We start from the raw sequence: 21,503 nt of genomic DNA on the forward strand, positions 1-21,503 counted from the left end.
TCAACCCCATCTCCGAAGTGAGGAAGGGGAATGTCATTGTAGCCTTGATCAGTCCCCCATGGTGACCCATCAAGGGAAAGCTATTTCTATGGCCTGGGTGGGAATCTAACATTCCAGTCTCCAAAACAGAGGGTAACTCAGTTGGCTCTGGCTAAGACATCACACTTCGAAAAGAATGGTTCACTTTAAGCCACACTAGAAAGATGGGGAGAGTAATTATTCAGTTAAGGAAATAATTTATGTTTCCTTCACAGAATTCCTGCCCCTGTGCAGTCACTTAAAAGAGCCCTGCTGTGTGCTTGGGTTAAGCCTACCTGCTTTAGAAGCTAACTTTTCGTTATTATTATTATTATTATTATGAATACTTGTCAGTGCCTGGACACGTTTTCCTGGACACTCCGGGATTTCTCTTTTTTATTCTCTGCTGCTCTCCCCTAACCCTTTCCACGTCTGTTGTTGACAAATGCAAGGGTTTGCTCTCTTTCTCATCTTCCTCCTCCAGACAGCTGCTGAGAATTACAGCTTGCCTGCCCAGGGTTTTTGTTTTGTTGGTTGTTTTTTAAATGCTAATAAAATTGTTCTATAACTTCCTTCTGAGTCCAATCTTGAATTATTTTATTAACAAAACTCAAGTCTTTCCCCAGTAACATGGGACACTCCAAATGAACATCTCTACATTCCCAGTAACATTTGTATTTGAGGCTTTATTTAAAACCCAAAATAGTATAACTTATTTTAAAACCGATCATGGTTGGAGTGTTTTCATCTTTTCAATAGCACATTCGGTGTTTATGCAAATGCTGAAGGTGACAGACTCTTCATGTCACTGTATGCGTTACATTGAGACAGTGTTGGGAATATTAAAGAATAATGACTTTATGATGATTAATTAGCAGCTATGATCTGGTTAAAGAAACAGATTATAGGCAAGGAAATATTAAGCAGCAGAGAATGAATTGCCTCGCTGAGCTACCTCTAAAAAGTGTTCATTTCGAGCTTTCAAAGCCTATTAATCATAAGGTGGTCTGTCTTCATTAACTGAGAGCTTAAAACAAATGCTTTTTAAATTTATAGTAGGTTTATAATGCAAATTAACTGATTATTTCAGCTCAAATAGGTTATACTCCCTTCCCCTATTTGAAATATCCAAATGTTACAAAAATACATTTATTTTACTTATGGGAGCAACAATACTGTTCAGATTTGTTCAGTATTCTTTAATAAATCTACATCCATTTTACTATAATATATTTAGATTAAAAAATAATAAGTCTTGCATTTCCCACAGTTCTGTCAGCCTGTGTGAAACAACAGCCGAAGGTCATGATTTGCTGCATACATGAAAGATTTTCCACATACACATATGTATACATATGAACATACATATATGATGATAGCTTAACATTTATATGGAGAGGTCTTTGTGGTTTAGATCTTAAATGTCCCCTGATGTCTCATCCTTAAAGGCTTCATGGAGAGCGGGTGGCATGATTAGGCAGTCATGTAACGAACCTTCAGGAGGTGGGGCCCGGAGGCAAGCTAGGTCACCAGGCATGTGCCCTGCAAAGGGGTCTTTCGCCTTTCCCACTCCCTCTTTGCTCTGTGGCCAGTGTGGGGTGGGGTGACCAGCTGTGCCACAGCTGTATCACCTTTCCTCCTCCTGCCCATGCTGTTCTGCCTCAGCAGTGGTGCCAAGCAAACACAGATGGAGCCCGCAAAATCAAAAGCCAAAACAACCTTACCCTCCTCTTCCATTGTTTACTCTGCTGTTTTGTCATAGCAGTGGAAAACCTATAACTGAGTATATTTATCTTAATGTCACCGATACGTTCATCTCTATGGTATGGTAACAGTATACAATTATAATTCTCTGTAACATGATTTTATTTAATAACATTATTCTCCCTAGAACCCTCCTTTCTAGGGCTAAGTTCATGAACTCCTGGGGTCTTTCATGATATACAAGCTCAGTCCAAGCCAGACTTAACGGCACAACCTACACTCCTGCCTAATCACGAAGCTGAGGCAGGGGAATCACAGATTCAAGGTCTGCCTGGGCTATAGAGTAGGTTCAAAGCCAGCCTGAACAATGTAGTAAGACCTTGTCTCAAACTAAAAAGTAAAAAGAGACCGGGTTGGGTGGTGATGGCGCACACCTTTATTCCCAGCACTTGGGAGGCAGAGGCAGGTGGATCTGTGAGTTCAAGGCCACCCTGGTCTACATAGGGAGTTCCAGGACAGCCAGAGTTGTTATACAGAGAAACCTACACAGCATGCACAAGGCCAAAACTCAGTCACTAGCAGTACAAAAAAATTAAAAATAAATAAAAACATGTAACCCAAATAAGAATAAAATAACAAAGCATAGTCCAACATCCTCATTAGGAGAAATCTATGAGTCAACCGTTTGGGTTCCTTGGTGCCGACTGCCATTGCTCTCAGTGCTTTGCACTGTCTCATCATCCCTGATGTCCAAAGTTGGGCTCTGAGCATGCCAACCACTTCTGAAGGTATAGAGAGGGAAGGTTACCCTGACCTTGCTATAGCATAAGCAGTCATGGCAATAATTGTGATGTACTATGAACAAAGGTTTGTTCCAAGATGACTTACCTTGACCACCAAGAATGGTTGGCTCCAAAATGCTCAAGTTCAGGCTTTTAAAGTATTATACCATGGTCCTAACATGATAACAGATATGTGGAAAATGGAGTCTGTTAAAGTCATTACAAGTCTCTTTTCCATTCTTGCTCGTTAAGGGCTTGCATAATTTCTTTAGCCTTCTCAATTCCTTTAATGGAACTCTGAGCCAGGTTATGGAAATGATAGGTACTACCACAAGCTCCATTGTTTTTTCATGAAATCACATACTTCCTTCTCTATGTGCTTTACCAGCTTTGTAATGGAATTCTGTGGGAATTTTTTTACTACTCTTTTTTAAATTAGATTTGTTCGTTTTATTTTATGAGTGCTTTGCTTACATAGATCCATGTGCACCACCTGCATGCTTGGTGCCCAGGAAGGTTAGAAGAGGGCATTGGATCTCTGGAACGGGAGTAAAAGACGGCTGTGAACTGCCATGTGGGTGCTGAGAATCAAATCCAGGCAGAGTACTACTTTAACTATGGAAAGATGTGTTACATTTGCTTATGCTGCGGAATTTACTTTAACTGTAAAGGTGTGCTGCATTTGTTTAATGATGTAAGGATGTGTGTTTTATTATATAAAGATGTGTTGCATTTGTTTCACCTGGCCTGCCTAGGGCACCTGATTAGTCTAATAAAGAGCTGAAGGAATGATAGGTGGGACTGGCATGCAGAGAGAATCAATAGGAGGAAGAACATAAGCTTGAGAGAGAGGAATGAGAAGGAGGAAGAGAGAATGAGGGAGACACCCAGGGCCAAAAGCCAGGCAGCCGACAGACAGACAGACAGACAGGAGAAGCAGTGAAAGGAAGATATACAGAAGGAAAGAAAAGTAAAAGGCCCCAAGGCAAAAGGGTAGATAAAGAGAAACAGGTTAATTTATGTTAAAAGAGCTAGCCAGAAATGAGCCTGAGCTAAGCCAAGCATTCATAACTAATAAGAAGCCTCCGTGTCATGACGTGGGAATTGGTTGGTGGCCCCAAAAAGAAAAAGCTTGACACATACCTCAACTTGGGTTTTGCTAGTAAAATAAAACCATTTGCCAAAGCGGAAGCCCTCCAGTGATGACCTAAAATGTCAAGACTTTCAAGTGGATGATGCATCAAGTTTGGGGCCTAAGGCTATAGGTCATGGTAGAGGGGCTAACCTAGCATGGACAAAGCTTTGGGTTTAGTCCCCAGCACCAGAAGGAGGTGAGGGAGGAAGGAAGGAAGGGAGGGAGGGAGAGAGAAATTCATCCATATCTAATATGAAAATAAAAAGCCCATTATGTCATTTGGAGAAAGGAATTACTGAAAGGTTGCTGGTAATTTGTTTCTAAGCACAGCTTTATTCAGAGCAACTCGTCTGTTGCTGTGATAAAACACCATGACCAAAGCAATTTATACAAGAACTTATTTTGGGTTTTTGGTTCCAGAAGCTTAAAGTCGGTGATGGCAAAGCAGAAGCAACAGGCAGCAGGCAAGGTAGCAAGAGAAGAGGGTTGAGAACTAATTTCTTGAACTGTACACTGGAAGCAGAAAATGAACTGGAAGTAGGAAAGCTTTCTACTCTTCAACGCCCACTCCAGTAACATACTTCCTACACAAAGCCACACCTCCTAAGCCCAGCCCAGGGCCACCAATTGGAGACCAAGTGCTCACATGCCTCAGACTATGGGAGATGCTTCTCATTCAAACCACCACACTCTTGAAATTCAAATTCAAACAAAAGCAAATGTTATCAGTCAGCTGTGATTATTTTTCTCCTGCCTTAGTTTGGTTTTAATCCTAACCAGCATACTCAAAACTATTTTTGTTCTAAGTTTTGCTCCTTTATTATTATTTTTCCCCTCCTAGCACGATTTGTAGTTGAGTTGTTAAGTGTGTGGCTACTATGTACAAAGCCCTGGGTTCAACCCCCAACAGATACATAGTGGACTACATGAGACCTTGTCTCAAACAAAAAAATCCAAAAGGGGAAAAAACCCAGAAACTCTTTTCTAATAAGCTCAAACTGATAGATGAGCAAAATCGAAATAAAGATTTTTTTTTTCTAAATCAATGGGGAATAAGTAGCCAGCATAATGTCTCGCCATCCTTAAATAATTAACTATGTATTTTCTATAAATAAAAACATCCCCCTACACAGCACAATGTAACTATCAAACCCAGAAAAGTACTGTTGAAAGTTATTACTCTCTATTCCTCAGGACACATTGGAATTTTATCAGATGCCCTGCTGATGTCTTCTAAGCAGAAGGACCCACTCCAGCATTATGACATGCTTAGTAGGCATGTCCCTCTTGTAACCCTAAGGATGGAACATGTCCTTGATCTTTCTTAGCCTACTACAACCTCAGCACTTTTGGAAAATGACAGAACAATTATTATTATTGAGTGCCCCAACTTAGGATTTGTCTGGTTTATCTGCAGAATTAGGTTTAAGATTCATGTATTTGACAGGAATTCTGCAGATGATGCTGCCCTCTTATAATAGCTTTAGAGGCTCAATTTTGGTTTGTCTCATCACAACATCAGAGTGCCCATGATGCAACTTCTCTGTAGTCAATATCTGCTGTCCTAGTTAGGGTTTCTATTGCTATGATGAAACACCAGGACCAAAAGCAACTTGGGGAAGAAAGGGTTCATTTCACTCACAGTTCCATAATAACAGTTCATCCTCAAAAGCACTGAGTTCAGTAACTCATGCAGGGCAGAAAACTGGAGGAAGGAGCTGATGCAGAGGCCGTGGAAGAGGTGCTGTTTACTGGCTTGCCCATCGTGGCTTGCTCGGCCTGCTTTCTTTCTTTTTTGGGGGGAGGGGTTTGTTTTCTTTTTCTTTTTCTTTTCTTTTTTTGGGGGGAGGTTTGTTTTGTTTTTTATTTTTTGAGACAGGGTTTCTCTGTATTGTTTTGGAGCCTGTCTGGAACTTGCTCTGAAGATCAGGCTGATCTGAAACTCACAGAGATCTGCCTGCCTCTTCCTCCCAAGTGCTGGGATTAAAGGTGTGTGCCACCAATGCCTGGCTCGGCCTGCTTTCCTATAGAACCCAGGACCAACAGCCCAGGGGTGGCACCACAGACAATGACCTGAGCCCTCCCACATCAATCACTAACTAAGAAAATGCCCTACAGACAGATCTTATGGAGGCATTTTCTCAATTGAGGTTCCCTACTTAAAGATAACTCTAGATTGTGTCGAATTGACATAAAACTAGTCAACGCACTTGCTTTGAAGGAAGGCAAGCTGTAACTTACATAAATACCTTATTCATTCCCCAACTCTCAGTTTACTCATTTATCTTACCCGTTTTGATTCAGTGTTATGGCTTAAAAATAAATGTCCATTATAGGATTTTATTTTGAATGTTTGGTCCCCGGCTGGTGGCCTGACTTTGGAGGCTATAGAAACTTTAGAAGCTGGGGTATATCTTGGGAAAGTAGACTCTAAGGCATGCCTTTGAAGATTGTACCTAACCACCAGTTTCCAACTTGTACTCTGCTTCTGATCTGCCTGTGCCAACACATTCCACACCATGATGTTCTGTCCAAATACGAGACCAAGGAAGCATGGACTGAACACTCTGAAGGCAACAGACAAAAGGAGTCTTGGCACCCTTAAACTATCTCTAGCAGGTATTATATCACAGTGACGAGAAAAGCAATGTATACATAGCCTACTTTACTTCGTTACTATCATTATTTATCTCCAATTTAACTAGCACATTCATGAGGGACACATGCGCTTTTGCTCTATCACAGACCCATGTTGAATGTTGCTCTAACCCAGGAATCTGGCATTTCTCTTACTTGGTGGAGAGGCCAATGTTTGCTGGGTTGCAGCTGCTCTGGGCTTTGCACTGGACTGAGTCAGGCACTGTCTGACTGCACTGGGACAGAACCCTGCCTTGCTGACCACAGCTAAGGTTGTTAGCACTTAATTGTTCTGGGAAGAGAAAAAGAAAGAAGAAACTAAAGTTTATTCTGAAGCTTTGTTTTACTCAATGTGACTTTTAAAATCGACAACTGGCAGGGGAGATATCACAATCAAGAAGGTGGTTTTCCTAGGGTGAGGCTCATCCATTTTACTAAGGATTTGCTGACTCCCACAATTTCCCCAAATATAGAAAATTCAACTGCATAATTTGCCGTAGTGGGGGACTTTGTAGCATGAGTTCTAATAGGTCTTAATAATAAAACTGAGTCAGATACTGGGGGTGAAAGTTGAAAGAGCAGAGTAGCAAAGCAGCCGGCCTTTAGAGCTTTTACTCTACAAAATCCTCAGACTGCAAGAGACGGAGCTCCTGTCTCCTCCCTCCTATTTCCCCTCTCCGCCCAGCCATCTCCCTTCCTGTCTGTCTGTACAGACCTCCAGACCTCTATGGTTAGCTAGTGGCTAGCTCCACCCTCTGACCACCAGACAAGCTTTATTTGTTAGGGTACAAACAAGATATCGCCACGGGACTTCATTGTCTCTCTCCCTGGGGGAAAATATAATGAACAGAACTAAAACTACTTGTTCCTCTTGGCTGCCTCACATCTTTCTCCTTCTTGGTCGCACGCCTTTATGTTTACTGTAGCAAAAGGCCTTAGCACTCACATGCCAGGCTACACCGACTTTACCCAGTAGTAGCTAGTATCACCTTTTCCCCTCTCAGTTTCTAGAAACTTTCTTGCCCTGACACCCTGCATCTATTTATTTCACCAGCAAAGCGTCATCCTTCAAAGTGTACCCTCAAAGAACATATACTAAAAGTTTACTCCAACATAGAAATCTCTTAGATCTAATGAGCAATTACACCAAAGCGCCAAGATACAAAAGCAACATGCAAAAATCAGTAAATATTCCATATGCCAGAAACAAACGTGCTAAGAAAGAAATGAGGAAAACAACTCCAATTGTAATGGCTTCCTCTGTGAGAGCTGGTGAAAAGGACTCAGAGAAAAGAAAAACACACCTTCTTCCAAAGACATGAAAAGGGGGGGGGGGAAATGGAATCTATAATAGAAGTGAAAGGATACATCTGACAGAGCCTCAATATCTAGAATATCTAGAACTGGAGAGAGAGAGAGACAGAAAAAAATTTATTTGGAAACACAAAACACATCAGATAGCCAAAGCCTTCCCGAGCCAAAAAGGATAACTTTAGAGGTATCACCATATCTGATTTCAAGACGTACTAAAGAGTCACAGTAACAAAGACAGCAAGACAGAGTCACAGTAACAAAGACAGCAAGACAGAGTCACAGTAACAAAGACAGCACGACAGAGTCACAGTAACAAAGACAGCACAACACGGGCACAAACACGTAGATAACTGGAACAGAATAAAAAACTCTCAGAAGAAGAAACATAAATATTTCACAGAGTGTTCAGCATCCTTAGCTATCAGGAAGTTTCCAATTAAAATTACTTTGTGATTCCATCTTAACCTCAGTTAAAATATTTATCAAGAAAACAAGTGATCTCATGATCCTCCTGCCTCTGCCTCCTTCAGCAAATGCTACCCGCACCGGCGTGTGCCGCAGCTGCAGAGAGGGAGGAGTGATGAGCATAGGGGTCAAGAAACCCACAGAAACAGCTGACCTAAACAAGGGGAGCTCGTGGACCCCAGTCTGACAGCTGGGAAACCAGCATAGGACCGGTGTTAGTTAGGAGGACTGGGCAGATGGGACCTCTGACAATGGAACCAGGATGGACTTTGGGAGCCCGTTTCCCATGGAGAGATACGCTCTTAGCCTACAGACACGGGGGGGGGGGGGGGCTAGGCCCTTCCCCAAATGACTTGACAAATTCTGATGGTTCCTCCTGGAAGGCCTCACTCTCTAGGGAGTGGATGGGGGATGGAATGGGGAGGGACTCTGTGAGGGGCATGGGAAAGAGAGGAAACTGGGATCGATATGTAAAATAAGAAAATATTATTAATTAAATAAAAAAACATTTCCTAATTCCCCCCTCCAAAAGGAAAAAAAAAAAAGAAAGAAAGAAAGAAAGAGAAAGCAAGTGATAACAAATGCTACTAAGGGTATGGGGAAAGACAAATGGTAAACTATTGTAGCATTATGGAAATAAGTGTGGGGACTCCTCAAAGGACTGAAAACAGTATGTGGAGGTTGGAATGCTTAGTTTCTAGTTGGTAGATCTGTTTGGGAAGGATTAGAAGGTGTCACTGGGTTTCGGGTTTCAAAAGCCCACACCATTTCCAGCGGCTCTCTGTGCCTTGTGGTTTTGCCTCAAGATGTGAGGCTCTCAGGCCCCGTGGCCTGACTGCCTCCTGCCATGCTCCCCACCATGATAGTGATGGACTCACCCTCTGAAACTGTAGCCCCAGTAAACTTTCCTCTGTAAGCTGTCTTGGTCCTGGTGCTTTGTCACAGCAACTGAGAACTAAGACACAGAACTACCATATGACTGCACTATACCACTTGTGAGCGTCTCCCTGATTTCTACAGAAATAGATACTTGCTTACCTGTGTTATTGCTACTGAATTCACAACAGCAAGAAAATAGAATCATCCTAGATGTCTATCAACAGAAGAACAGATAATGAAAATAGAATTTTATGCAGTCATAATGAAAAATGGCATCTGCAGTAAAATATATGAAACTTGAAAGTGTTACAGTAAGCGAGGCAACCCAAGCTCAGCAAGAAAAGCACCACAGGTCCTTCGCATGTGTAGATCGCCGCTTCTGTTTTTAATGTATATACTTTATGTGGACGTGGGTCTAGGTAAATGCCAGGAAACTGGAAAGGGGCCCCTGAGCTCAGTGAAACAGTCTTTAAGGGAAAGGATGGGGAGATGAGGGAACACATCTGATATGAAGGCAAAGTGGGGCTCCCGGGACAAAGCACTTGAAGCAGGGCTGGCAGTGAGATGAAAAGAGCAGAAGTCAACTAGACCCCCATGTATAAGAGAAGAAGAAAAAGTAGACATGTCCCCACCGTAAGAACTCATACCGCAGAAGAAGACAGTTGGATACATGCTGGAGTAGCGCCAGTGGAGGAAAGAATATGGAAATGAGGAACAATGAACAAATAATCATGACTGTAGGATCTGAGACAGTCTCAGCGCAGTATGAGCAGTTATTTGGGCCTTGGGAAATGGACAGGATTCTGGCGTGGAGAGGGGCAGGCTGAGTCAGGAAGGTGCAGACACAGCACTTTGTGGAGTGTATGCATTATTGGAGGAAGTCTTGGGCACGTGGTTGGAAACACTGCTTATCCACACAGATTCTTCACAGTGCTTCCTGTGCTACCCAAGCCAGGTCTTTGCAGGATGAACAGATGTGTGAGAGGGACTGTCACCTAGTCAGGAGAAAGCCGGAGTACACAGAACACCATGCACTTTCACTGCATCTCAGTTTCCTCTCATTAAAAAAACAAGGGTGTGCAATGAGAAGACTCTCAAAAGTCCCTTTTGGTTCCACTATTCTATTTTTATAATGCACTTCCCATCTTAACGAGTTCCAGTTTAGGCAAAGAAAATGTGGCTTTTTGTTGGTGGGGGGGGGGGTCAATGAATCTGGTTGACTATTTCTTATGGAAAGAGCTAAACATAGTCAAAACAAAACAAAACAAATCAAAACAATGTTTAATGTATCAGAAGAACAAAGAGGATGGGAAGCTAACCCAATCCAGAGCCACTTTTATAACTTGCTCAAAGCAGCTGCTATCCTGGGCTAAGGAGACATTGCTTAGAAGTTCCCTTTGATATTCTCCATTTTCAGAGCTTTCTCTATAGCCTTCAGTTTCTGCAAACAGACAAAGTAGGAAAATATTCCCTATTTGGCAAACAAAATCCACAGGACTTTGAAAGGGAAATTCCTTGTTCCATAGAGGACTGAAAAAAAAAAAGAAACCTGAGCGTCCTTCTGATGTTTATTTTTGTTGTTGTTGTTTTGTTTGGGTTGGTTTTGTTTTTCAAGACAGGGTTTCACTTTGTAACAGCCTTGGCTGTCCTGGAACTCCTTCTGTAGACCATATAGGTCTCCAACTCAGAGATCCACCTACCTCTGCCTCCTGAGGGCTGGAATTAAAGGAAGGAGTGTGCCACCACTGACTCAATATGTATTTTACATATTGAGTTTTCTGAGCATTTCTTAGAATCAAAAATGAATCAGGAGAGTTGAGAAAATAGAAGTTTGATTCCCTGGGGCTCAGCCAGCCATGCTGGCCAGGGAAGCAGGTGCAGATCTTCACCTCTTCCTCCTCTCCTCCAAACCCATCCCCAGTACTGTGGCAGAACACCTACTGCAGCCTCTCCTACCTCCTGATCCCATCTTCAGTGGGTCACATAGATCTTCCCCTCCAAATCCCCCCACTCCCTCTACACACACAAGCGTGTGCGCGCGTGAACACACACACACACACACACACACACACACACAATTTATCCCAGCCCCCACTCCAGCAGGCATCACCAGAGAACCCGCCAGGGAAACAGGCTAACTGGGAGTCTTCACCTCCCCTCTTTGCCCCATCCCCAGTTCATCATGCAGATCATCTCCTCCAACCTTTCTCCCTAACCACTCTGTCATCAGAGGCCCCAACTCCAGCAGGGAAACCCTGGGAACCTGCCAGCCAAGCTTACCAGAGAAGCAAGGCTTCCAACAAAGCAGGTAGGCAAATTTTACATTGTCAGTCTCCCTCCCCTCCTCCATATCCAATTCCCTAGTCTCATGCCCAGCTCTGTAGCCAATTATGTGTGTGGCCTCTCCTCACATTTTCCCTCTATTCCCAGGGCACTAAGCAGATCCTGAAGAACACCTGGCTTTCCTCCTTCATGTAGACTCCCCTTAGATCCCTCTCCTAACCCATTCTTATTCCAAAGTGTCAGTTCTCAATACCTACAAAGACATTTTATCCAAACCGCCCCATGACCACACCTAGCATGATCCCAGAGTTCTCTACCAGGAAACACTGACACTAGACACTCTTCTAACCACTACACCCACTACTAACCAGAGAGGGCAACAGACACCAAGGAGCAAAACACCCACCCACAAAGACAATCAGCACCTAGAGTCACAATCTTCCCAAAGATGCCAGAGGAAAATCATAATCAATAACAACCGGGACAACATGTCAACTCTAGCCCAACGACTCTACCATAGTAGACCCTGAGAACTGCAACATAACTGAAACACAAGTAAAAGACTTTAAAATAGTCTGTATGGATATAATAGAGGTCCTTAAAAAGAAACTGAATAAATCCCTTGAAGAAATCTATGAAAACACAAACAAGAAGTACAAGGAAAAGAATAAAACAGTTTAAGACCTGAACGTGGAAACAAAATCAATAAGGAAAGCCCAAAATGAGGGAAACCTGGAAATGCAAATTTTAGGAACTCGAACAGGAACCCCAGAGGCAAGCCTCACCAACAGAATATAAGAGATGGAAGAGAGAATCTCCGGTACTGAAGACAGGATATACAAATGGATACCCCAGTCAAAGAAAATGTTAAATCTTAAAAAATCCTGGCAGAAACATCCAGGAAATCAGGGTCACTATGAAAAATCCAGATTTAATAACAACAGGAATAAAAGAAGGAAAAGCTACCCAGGTCAAAAATATTGAAAATACTTTTAACAAAACCATAGAAAATTTCCCTAACCTAAAACACGAGATGCCCAGTAAAAAGTACAAAATCTTATAAGGCTCCAAATAGACTGGACCAGAAAACAAATTCCCCTAGGCACATTATAATCAAAACACTAAATGTACAGAACAAAGAAAGAATATTAAAAGCTGGAAGAGAAAGACCAAGTAACTTATAAAGGTGGGCCTGTTAGAATAACACTCTACTTCTCAATGCAGGCTCTAAAATCCAAAAGGGCATGGACAGATGTTCTACAGACTCTTAGAGACCAAAGCTCCCAGCCCATAATTACTAAATCCAGGAAACTCTCGATCATTATTCATGGAGAAAACAAGAAATTCTATAATTAAACCAAATTTAAGCAATGTCTAGCTATAAATCCAGCCCAAGAGAAGGTTCTAGAAGGAAAACTTTAACCTAAAAAGATTAACCACACTCAAGAAACAATAAATAATCCCAAACCAGGAATTCATAAGAAGGGAAACATAAACACACCACCACCATCACAACAACAACAAAATAACAGGAATCAGTAAATACTGTTCATTGATATTTCTCAACATCAATGATCTTAATTTCCCAATAAAAAGACACAGACTAACAGATTGGATTAAAAAATAGTCCCTATCCTTCTGTGGCAGCCAAGAAACATGCCTTAATATCAAGGACAGATACCTCAGGATAAAAGGAAGGAAAAGCTATTCCAAATAAATGAACCTTAGAACCAACTTGGTGGCTCTGACCCCCACTGTTGGTCCTCTGCCAGAGCTCCAGCCCATCCCCCCCCCAGAGATCAGCCTATCCCTGTGGGACCATCCTGAGTCCCTGCCTGCCTGATCTTTGACCCCCCCTTAACTGGGCCTCTGCTGGAGGTGAGTCTGGGACCAGTTCAGGTTGAATTCCCCACACCCTCCCTTGGGAACTCCCTGGATTGGCCAGGAATCTTGCTCCCCCTGTGTCCTGTCCCCAGCAAGAGCACTCCTGGTGCTCTGATACACAACCTCCCACGAAGAGCCTTCCCCCACCCTGTGCCCTACCTAGCCCACTGCTCTACTGCTCTTATTGAGTACTGAAACAGAGGGCGGGTCCAACAATCCTGCCACCTTCGGGGAACTTCCTGGAGCTGCTCTGAACACACTAGACCCACCTATCCATGTGGGACCACCCTGAGTCCCTGCCTGATCTCTGATCCCCACCACCGGTCCTCTGCCAGAGCTACGGCCCCTCCCAAAGAAAACACAAACTGAGGGAATGCTTAAAATAGAAAAATTGGGCAAATGATTAGGAACAGACACAAGCATAACCAACAGAATACAAGAGATGGAAGAGAGAATCTCAGGTGTTGAAGAGGAATCTCTTCAATCTCAGGTTGTTCTAGAAGAAATAGATTCATCCACCAAAGAAAAACTTAAGTCCAACAAATCCTTAACACAAAACATCCAAGAAATGTGGGACACCATGAAAAGGTCAAACCTAAGAATAATAGGCATAGAAGAAGGCGAAGAAGCCCAGCTCAAAGGTGCAGAAAACATATTCAACAAAATAATTGAAGAAAACTTTTCCAATCTGAAGAAGGACATGCCCATGAAAGTACAAGAAGCATACCGAACACCAAATAGACTAGATCAAAGAAAAAAGACCCCTCGATACATAATAATCAAAACACCTAACATACAGAATAAAGAAAGAATATTAAGAGCAGCGAAGGGAAAAGGCCAGGTAACATATAAAGGCAGACCTATCAAAATTACACATGACTTCTCCATGGAAGCTCTCAAGGCCAGAAGGTCCTGGATACATGTTCTGCAAGTACTAAGAGTCCATAGATGCCAGCCCAGGCTACTATATCCAGAAAAACTCTCAATCACTATAGATGGAGAAAACAAGATATTTTTAATGACAAAGCCAGATTTTCACAATATGTATCTACAAATCCAGCCCTACAGAAAGTTCTGGAAGGAAAACTTCAACCCACAGAAGTTAACTACACTCACAAAAACATAGGCAATAGATAATCCCATTTCACCAGAACAGGGTTAATATATTCACAAATCACAGAAACCTTACAAGCTCATGGAAACTAAATAATGCACAATTGCACCATACCTGGGTCAAAGAAGAAATAAAGAAAGAAATTAAGGACTTCCTAAATTCAATGAGAATGAGGACACAACATATCTGAACTTATGGGACACCTTGAAAGCAGTGCTACAAGGGAAGTTCATTGCACTAAGTGCCCATATGAAGAAAATGGAGGGTAGTCACATTAGAGAATTAACAGCAAAACTGAAAGCCGTAGAACAAAAAGAAGCAAAATCAGCCTGGAGGAGTAGACACCAGAAAAATCAATTTGAGGGCTGAATCAATAAAGTAGAAACCAGGAAATCAGTATAAAAAAATCAATACAACAAAGAGTTGTTTTTTTTTTTTTTGAAAAAATCAACATGATAGACAAACCTTTATCCAAACTAACCAAAAAGCAGAAAGAGAACATGCAAATTAACAAAATCAGAAACAAAAAGGGGGATATAACAATGGACACTATCCAGGAAATCCAGACAATTTTCAGGTCATACTTTGAAAACCTGTACTCCATAAAATTTGAAAATTCAAAGGAAATGAACAAATTTCTGGATAACTATCACTTACTTACCAAAATTAAATCAAGAACAGATAAACAACTTAAATAGACCTATAACCCCTAATGAAATAGAAGCAGTCATCAAAAGCCTCACAACCAAAAAAAGCCCAGGGCCAAATGGCTTCAGTGCAGAATTCTACCAGAAATTCAAGGAAGAGCTAATACCAATACTCCTCAAATTGCTCCACACAATAGAAACAGAAGGTTCATTACCAAACTCTTTTTCCGAGGCCAAAATTCCCTTGGTACCCAAACCACACAAAGACACAACTAAGAAAGAAAACTACAGACCAGTAACCCTCATGAACATTGATGTGAAAATACTCAGTAAAATACTGGCAAACTGAATCCAAGATACATCAGAGAAATCATCCACCATGACCAAGTAGGCTTCATCCCTGGGTTACAGGGATGGTTCAACATATGAAAACCTATCAACATGATCCACCATATAAACAAACTGACAAAGAAAAACCATATGATGATCTCCCTAGATGCTGAAAAAGCCTTCGACAAAATTCAACACCCTTTCATGATAAAGGTCTTGGAGAGATTAGTAAAAATAGGAACATACCTAAACATAATAAAAGCAATATACAGTAAACCAACAGCCAACATCAAACTGAATAGAGAGAAGCTTAAGGCAATTCTTCTAAAACAAGACAAGGCTGCCCTCTCTCTCCATATCTCTTCAATATTGTACTTGAAGTTCTAGCTAAAGCTATAAGACAACAAAAGGAGATCAAGGGGATACAAATTGGAAAAGAAGAAGTCAAACTTTTACTATTTGCAGATGATAAGTGACCCAAAAAACTCTACCTGGGAACTCCTAAAGCTGATAAACATCTTCAGCAAACTAGCATGATACAAGATAAACTCAAAAAATTCAGTAGCCCTACTTTATTCAGACAACAAAGGGGCTGAGAAAGAAACCAGAGAAACATCACCCTTTACAATAGCCACAAACAACATAAAGTATCTTGGGGTAATGCTTACCAAACAAATGAAAGGCCTGTATAGCAATAACTTTGTGTCTTTAAAGAAAGAAATTAAAGAAGATACCAGAAAATGGAAAGATCTTCCATGCTCTTGGATAGGTAGGATAAACATAGTAAAAATGGCAATCTTGCCAAAAGCAATCTACAGATGCAATGCAATCCCCATTAAAATCCCACCACAATTCTTCACCGACCTTGAAAGGATAATAATCAACTTTATAAGGAAAAACAAAAGACCCACGATAGCCAAATCAACCCTGTACAATAAAGGAACTTCTGGAGGCATTACCACCCCTGACTTAAAGCTCTATTATAGAGCTATAGTCTTGAAAATAGCTTGATAATGGCACAGAATAGACAGGTAGACCAATGGAATCAAGTTGAAAACCTTGTTACTAACCCACACACCTATGAACACCTGATTTTTGATAAAACAGCTAAAAGTATACAATGGGAGGAGGAAAGCATCTTCAACAAATGGTGCTGGCACAACTGGATGATGGTGTGTAGAAGACTGCAGATAGACCCATGTCTAGTGCCATGCACAAAACTCAAGTCCAAATAGATCAAAGACCTCAACATAAATCCAGCCACACTGAACCTCTTAGAAGATAAAGTGGGAGGTACCCTTGAACAAAATGATACAGGAGACTGCTTCCTGAACATAACTCAGAGTCCAGTAGCACAGACTCTGAGATGGACAATTAATAAATGGGACCTCCCCAAACTGAAAAGCTTCTGTAAGGCAAAGGACACAGTTGACAAGACCAAATGGCAGCCCACAGACTGGGAAAAGATCTTCACCAATCCTACATCTGACAGAGGGCTCATCTCTAAAATATACAAAGAACTCAAGAAATTAGTCACCAAAATACCAAATAACCCTATTAGAAAATGGGGTACAGAACTGAAGAGAGAATTCTCAATAGAGGAAATCAAAAAGGCTGAAAAACACTTTAAAAAGTGCTCAACATCCTTAGCTATCAGGGAAATGCAAATCAAAACAACTTTGAGATACCATCTTACTCCTGCCAGAATGGCTAAAATAAGAAACACCAATGACAACTTATGCTGGAGAGGATGTGGAGAAAGAGGAACACTCTTCCCCTGCTGGTGGGAGTGCAAACTTGTACAGCCATTTTGGAGATCAGTATGGTGCTTCCTCAGGAAAATGGGAATCAGTCTACCACAGGACACTGCAATCCCCCTCTTAGGCATATACCCAAATGATCCACATCCATGCAACAAAGACATGTGTTCAACTATGTTCGTAGGAACATTATTTGTAGTAGCAAAAACCTGGAAGCAACCTAGATGCCCCTCAACTGAAGAATGGATAAAGATGTGGCACATTTACACAATGGAGTATTACTCTGCGGGGGGGGGGGGAAACAAAAAAACAAGAAAAAAAAATGGAATCTTGAAATTCGCAGGCAAATGGATAGAACTTGAATGCGGTAACCCAGTCACAAAAAGAACTTGGTATGTACTCACTCATATATGGATTTTAGACATAGCGCAAGGGATCACCAGCCTATAATTCACACCACCAGAGAAACTAGGATACAAGGAGGATTCTAAGAGATTCATACAAGGTCCCTCACAGAAGGGGAAAGAGACAAGATCTCCTGAGCATATTGGGAGTGGGGAGTGGGGAGGGGCAGTGAGTGGAGAGGGAACAAGGAGAAAGAGAAGGGGAGGAAAGGAAAGCACATGGAACTAGGAATATAGAGTCAGGGGAAGAATAGATGAGAGGAGAGAGAGAGAGAGAGAGAGAGAGAGAGAGAAGAGGAAGCCATCATAGGTTTGAAGAGAAAACTGAATCTACAGAAATGTCCAGAGACCTACAAGACTGACCCCAACTAATAAATTGAGAAACAGTGGAAAAGCTACCAAATGCCCTTCCATAATAATGTGATTGACAACTAAATTATCCACCATCATGGAGCCCTCATCTAGTAGCTGATGGAAACAGAATCAGGCCCCCACAACTAAACACTGAGATGAATTAGAATCCAGATGCAGAGAGGGAGGACAAGACCAGGCTACAGAAACACATAGACACAGCTGACCTGAACTAGGAGGAGCTAATGGGCCTCCAGACTGATAGCTGGGAATACAGCATGGGACTGACTCAGACCCCCTGAACATGGGTCTCAGTTAAAAGGCCTGGGCAGTCTAAGGGACCTCAGACAGTGGAACCAGGATGTATTCCTGGTGCACAAAAGGACCTTGTGGACACATCCCCCATGTAGGGATACTGCCTTAACCTAGAGGCAGGAAGAAGTCCTAGTCCCTACTCCAAATGACTTGACAAATTTAGATGACCCCTCCTGGAAGGCATCACCCTACATGTGGAGTGGGGGGAGATGGGAGGGGAGAGTGAGGAGGCATGGGAGGGTGGGAGAGAGGAAAAGAGGGAGAGAGGGAGGGAAGAAAGGAGGAAGAGGGAACTGGGATCAATATGTAAAATAAAAATTAAAAATTAAAAAAAGCCAAGTTGATATTGCTATTTTAGTATTTGACAAGATAGATTCTAGACAAAAATTAATCAGAAGAGATAAGGAAGGACACTACATACACATCAGAAGAAAAATCCACCAAAAGGACATTGTAATTTTAATATCTGTGCACCAAACACAAGGGCACCCAAGTTCATAAAAGAAACATGACTACAAGCTGAAATCACATATTGACCTTCATACACTGGTAGTGGGAGACTACAATTCTCATCAACTCTCATCAACAGACAAAACTAAACAGGGAAATGATGGTGTTTACTGACATTATAAACCAAATGGACCTAACAAATATTTATAGAACGTTTTACCCAAACACAAAAGAATATGCCTTCTTCTCAACACCTCATGCAACTTTCTTCAAAATTGAACACATATTCAGACAAAAAGTCTCAACAGATACAAGCAAATTGAAATAACACCCTATATCCTCTCTCACCACCACAGATTAAAACTGTATATCAACAATAACAGAAACAACAGAAAGTTTACAAACTCACAGACACTGGACAACTAACTACTGAATGAAGAAAATGATCAAGACAGAAATTAAAAAAGAAATTAAAGACTTTTAGAATTGAATGAAAATGAATACACAACATACCCAACCTTATGGGACAGGATGAAGGTGATTCTAAGAGACACTAAGTGCTTATATAAAGAGATCTCACACTAGTAATTTAATAGCACACCTGAAAGTTCTAGAACAAAAAGAAGAAATCATACCCAAAAGGAGCAGATGTTAATAAATAATCAAACTCAGAGGTGAAATCAATAAAATACAAAGAAAAACAACACAAAGAATTAATGAAATGAAAAGTTGGGTTTTTGAGAAAATCAATAAAATTGTCAAACCCTTAGCCAAATTAACTAAAAGGCAGAGAGAGAAAGAGTCTAACAAAATTAGAGATGCAAATGGGGACATAACAACAGATACAGAAGAAATCCAGAGAATCACAAGGACATGTTTTAAAAACCTCTACTCATTCAATTTGTAAAATCTAAAAGAACTGAAAAATGTTCTCAATATACATCATTTACCAAAGTTAAATCAAGACAGATAAGCAATGTAAATAGACTTGTAACTCCTAGTAGAATAGAAACAGTAATTAGGTCTCCTGACTGGAACAAGTCTAGGGCCAAGTGGTTTTAGCTCAGACTTATACCAGACTTTCAAAGAAGAATTAATGCCAATACTTTTCAAATTATTCCACATTATAGAAACAGAAGGGATATTGCCCAATTCATTTTACAGGGTCACAGTTATCCTGGTACCCAAACCACACAAGGACCCAACAAAGAAAGAGAATTCTAGGCCGATTTCCCTTATGAAGATAGATATAAAAATTACAATAAAACCATCAAAGCAAATGAATCCAAGAACACATAAAAAAAAAAAAAAAAAAAAAAAAAGATTATCCGCCATGATCAAGTAAGTAGGCTTCATCCCAGAGATGTAGGGATACTTCAACATATGTAAATTGATAAATGTAATCCACCATATAAACAAACCAATAGATAAAAACCATATCATCATCTAGCAGATGCAGACAAAGCTTTTGACAAAGTCCAACACCCATTTATGATTAAAGTCACGGAGAGTGCCTTCATCCCCACTTTCTAATTTCTCCACTCCAGTTATAGTCATGCTTCCAGGGAACGGGTTCCCAGCTACTTGGTTCAACGGAAGGTTTATTTCTAGAGACCAAGTTCTGCCAATGACTTTCAGTACCAATTATTTCAATGTGTTAATCTTGTTTCTGCATAAAACATGGAAAGTTGTTTCCATCTCCTGTCCTGAATCATTCTGAATAGCCCCTCTTAGTTATTTATGGGTAATGATATTCACATTCTCAGGGAGACGGGGTGGGGTGGGGTGGTGGGTGGGGGTGGGGTGGGGTGGTGGGTGGGGGTGGGGTGGCGTGGGGCTGTAATTGGTCACTCTATGTTCATTTTGTTTCTGCCTCTCCCCTCTTGTGGAGAGGAAGCTGGAATAGTCAAACCTGAGGTGCACAGACTCTCCTGTTTGTATTCACATTCAGTGCATAAACAGTCATTGGTCTGTGGGGAGCGGTCTTTGTGGGGCTGCAGTCGGAGCCAGATCTTCGTGAGTCCGAGGCCAGCATGGTCTACAGAGCTAGTTCCAGAACAGCCAGGGCTACACAGAGAAACCCTGTCTCGAAACAAAACAGAAAGCTTTTCAACATGATGTATATTAATCTCAGACTCTGGGACAAATGACATGTCAAAGGCCATCAGGCTCTCCCAGCGCTCCACACTCTCTACCTGTTACAGGGTATGACTGGCATACTCTACCTTCTATCTACAGCGGAAGTTTCCAGCCCAGAGGCTGGGTTGCCTTTCCCTACATAATCCAGCCATTTTGGTTACTCACACCTTTTTTTGAGCTTTTGCCCTCTGGACAGCTACACCTGGTTCCTCTCTTTCCCATGTCATCAGCCTCCCCCCTCTCTTCACACAGCTCAGGATCATGTCCACACTGGACTTTCCCAGATAGCTCTCCTCTGACTAAGTGTTCCCTTTTATACACAAGAATGTCCGTCCCTTCTTTTTATTTATTTATGTTTCATTCAATATAGAGTGGAGGTTTGTCATGTGATAGGCACAGGATCTCCTACTAGCTGTGGGACTCTGGCACATTTTCAGACTTCGTTAAGGTTCTGTTTCCTAATGTGCCAAATGGGGAAGCAATAGCAGGTAAGTGAGAAGATTAAGTTTGGAGGCAAAACACAGGCCTGTCTAGCGTAGTCGTGGAGTTGCCCTTTGGGGTGACATGTTCTCATTGTAGCTTCACCACCATGGTAAGCTGAATAGTTGACTGCAAGGCCAAGCAATAATAGAGGTCTATGATGCCCATACTCATGTGTGTCTGTAATTACTGCACACATTCTAATTACAGTGTTTCTCACCAAATATTCTCGCTCAAAGAAAATACAATAACGTTGCTTTTATGTTCAGTCTACTCCTGCTCTTAGAGTTATATTGTCTACAGTTGCCTAGTCATAATCTGGGCTCTGCCATGTGAAACAGTGACACAGAGGTGACTAATTGACAGTACACTGTAATTGCAACCTTAAATTGTTGAATAATGTTCATACACG

At 41.5% G+C, this 21,503-nt stretch overlaps 1 protein-coding gene and 1 non-coding gene across 5 annotated transcripts in view; one reads left to right on the forward strand and one right to left on the reverse strand.

The window, feature by feature from the left end:
* Kirrel1 (kirre like nephrin family adhesion molecule 1) overlaps positions 1–21,503 on the reverse strand; it is a 1,148,154-nt gene that overhangs the window by 915,619 nt on the left and 211,032 nt on the right. The gene's annotated exons all lie outside the window — the stretch shown is intronic.
* LOC127233140 (U1 spliceosomal RNA) lies at positions 6,641–6,803 on the forward strand. Its single transcript, XR_007835446.1, has one exon. It is a non-coding gene; the product is annotated as a U1 spliceosomal RNA (small nuclear RNA).

The sequence above is a fragment of the Phodopus roborovskii genome, unplaced genomic scaffold (assembly GCF_943737965.1).
Source record: "Phodopus roborovskii unplaced genomic scaffold, PHOROB, whole genome shotgun sequence".
Lineage (NCBI taxonomy): Eukaryota > Metazoa > Chordata > Mammalia > Rodentia > Cricetidae > Phodopus > Phodopus roborovskii.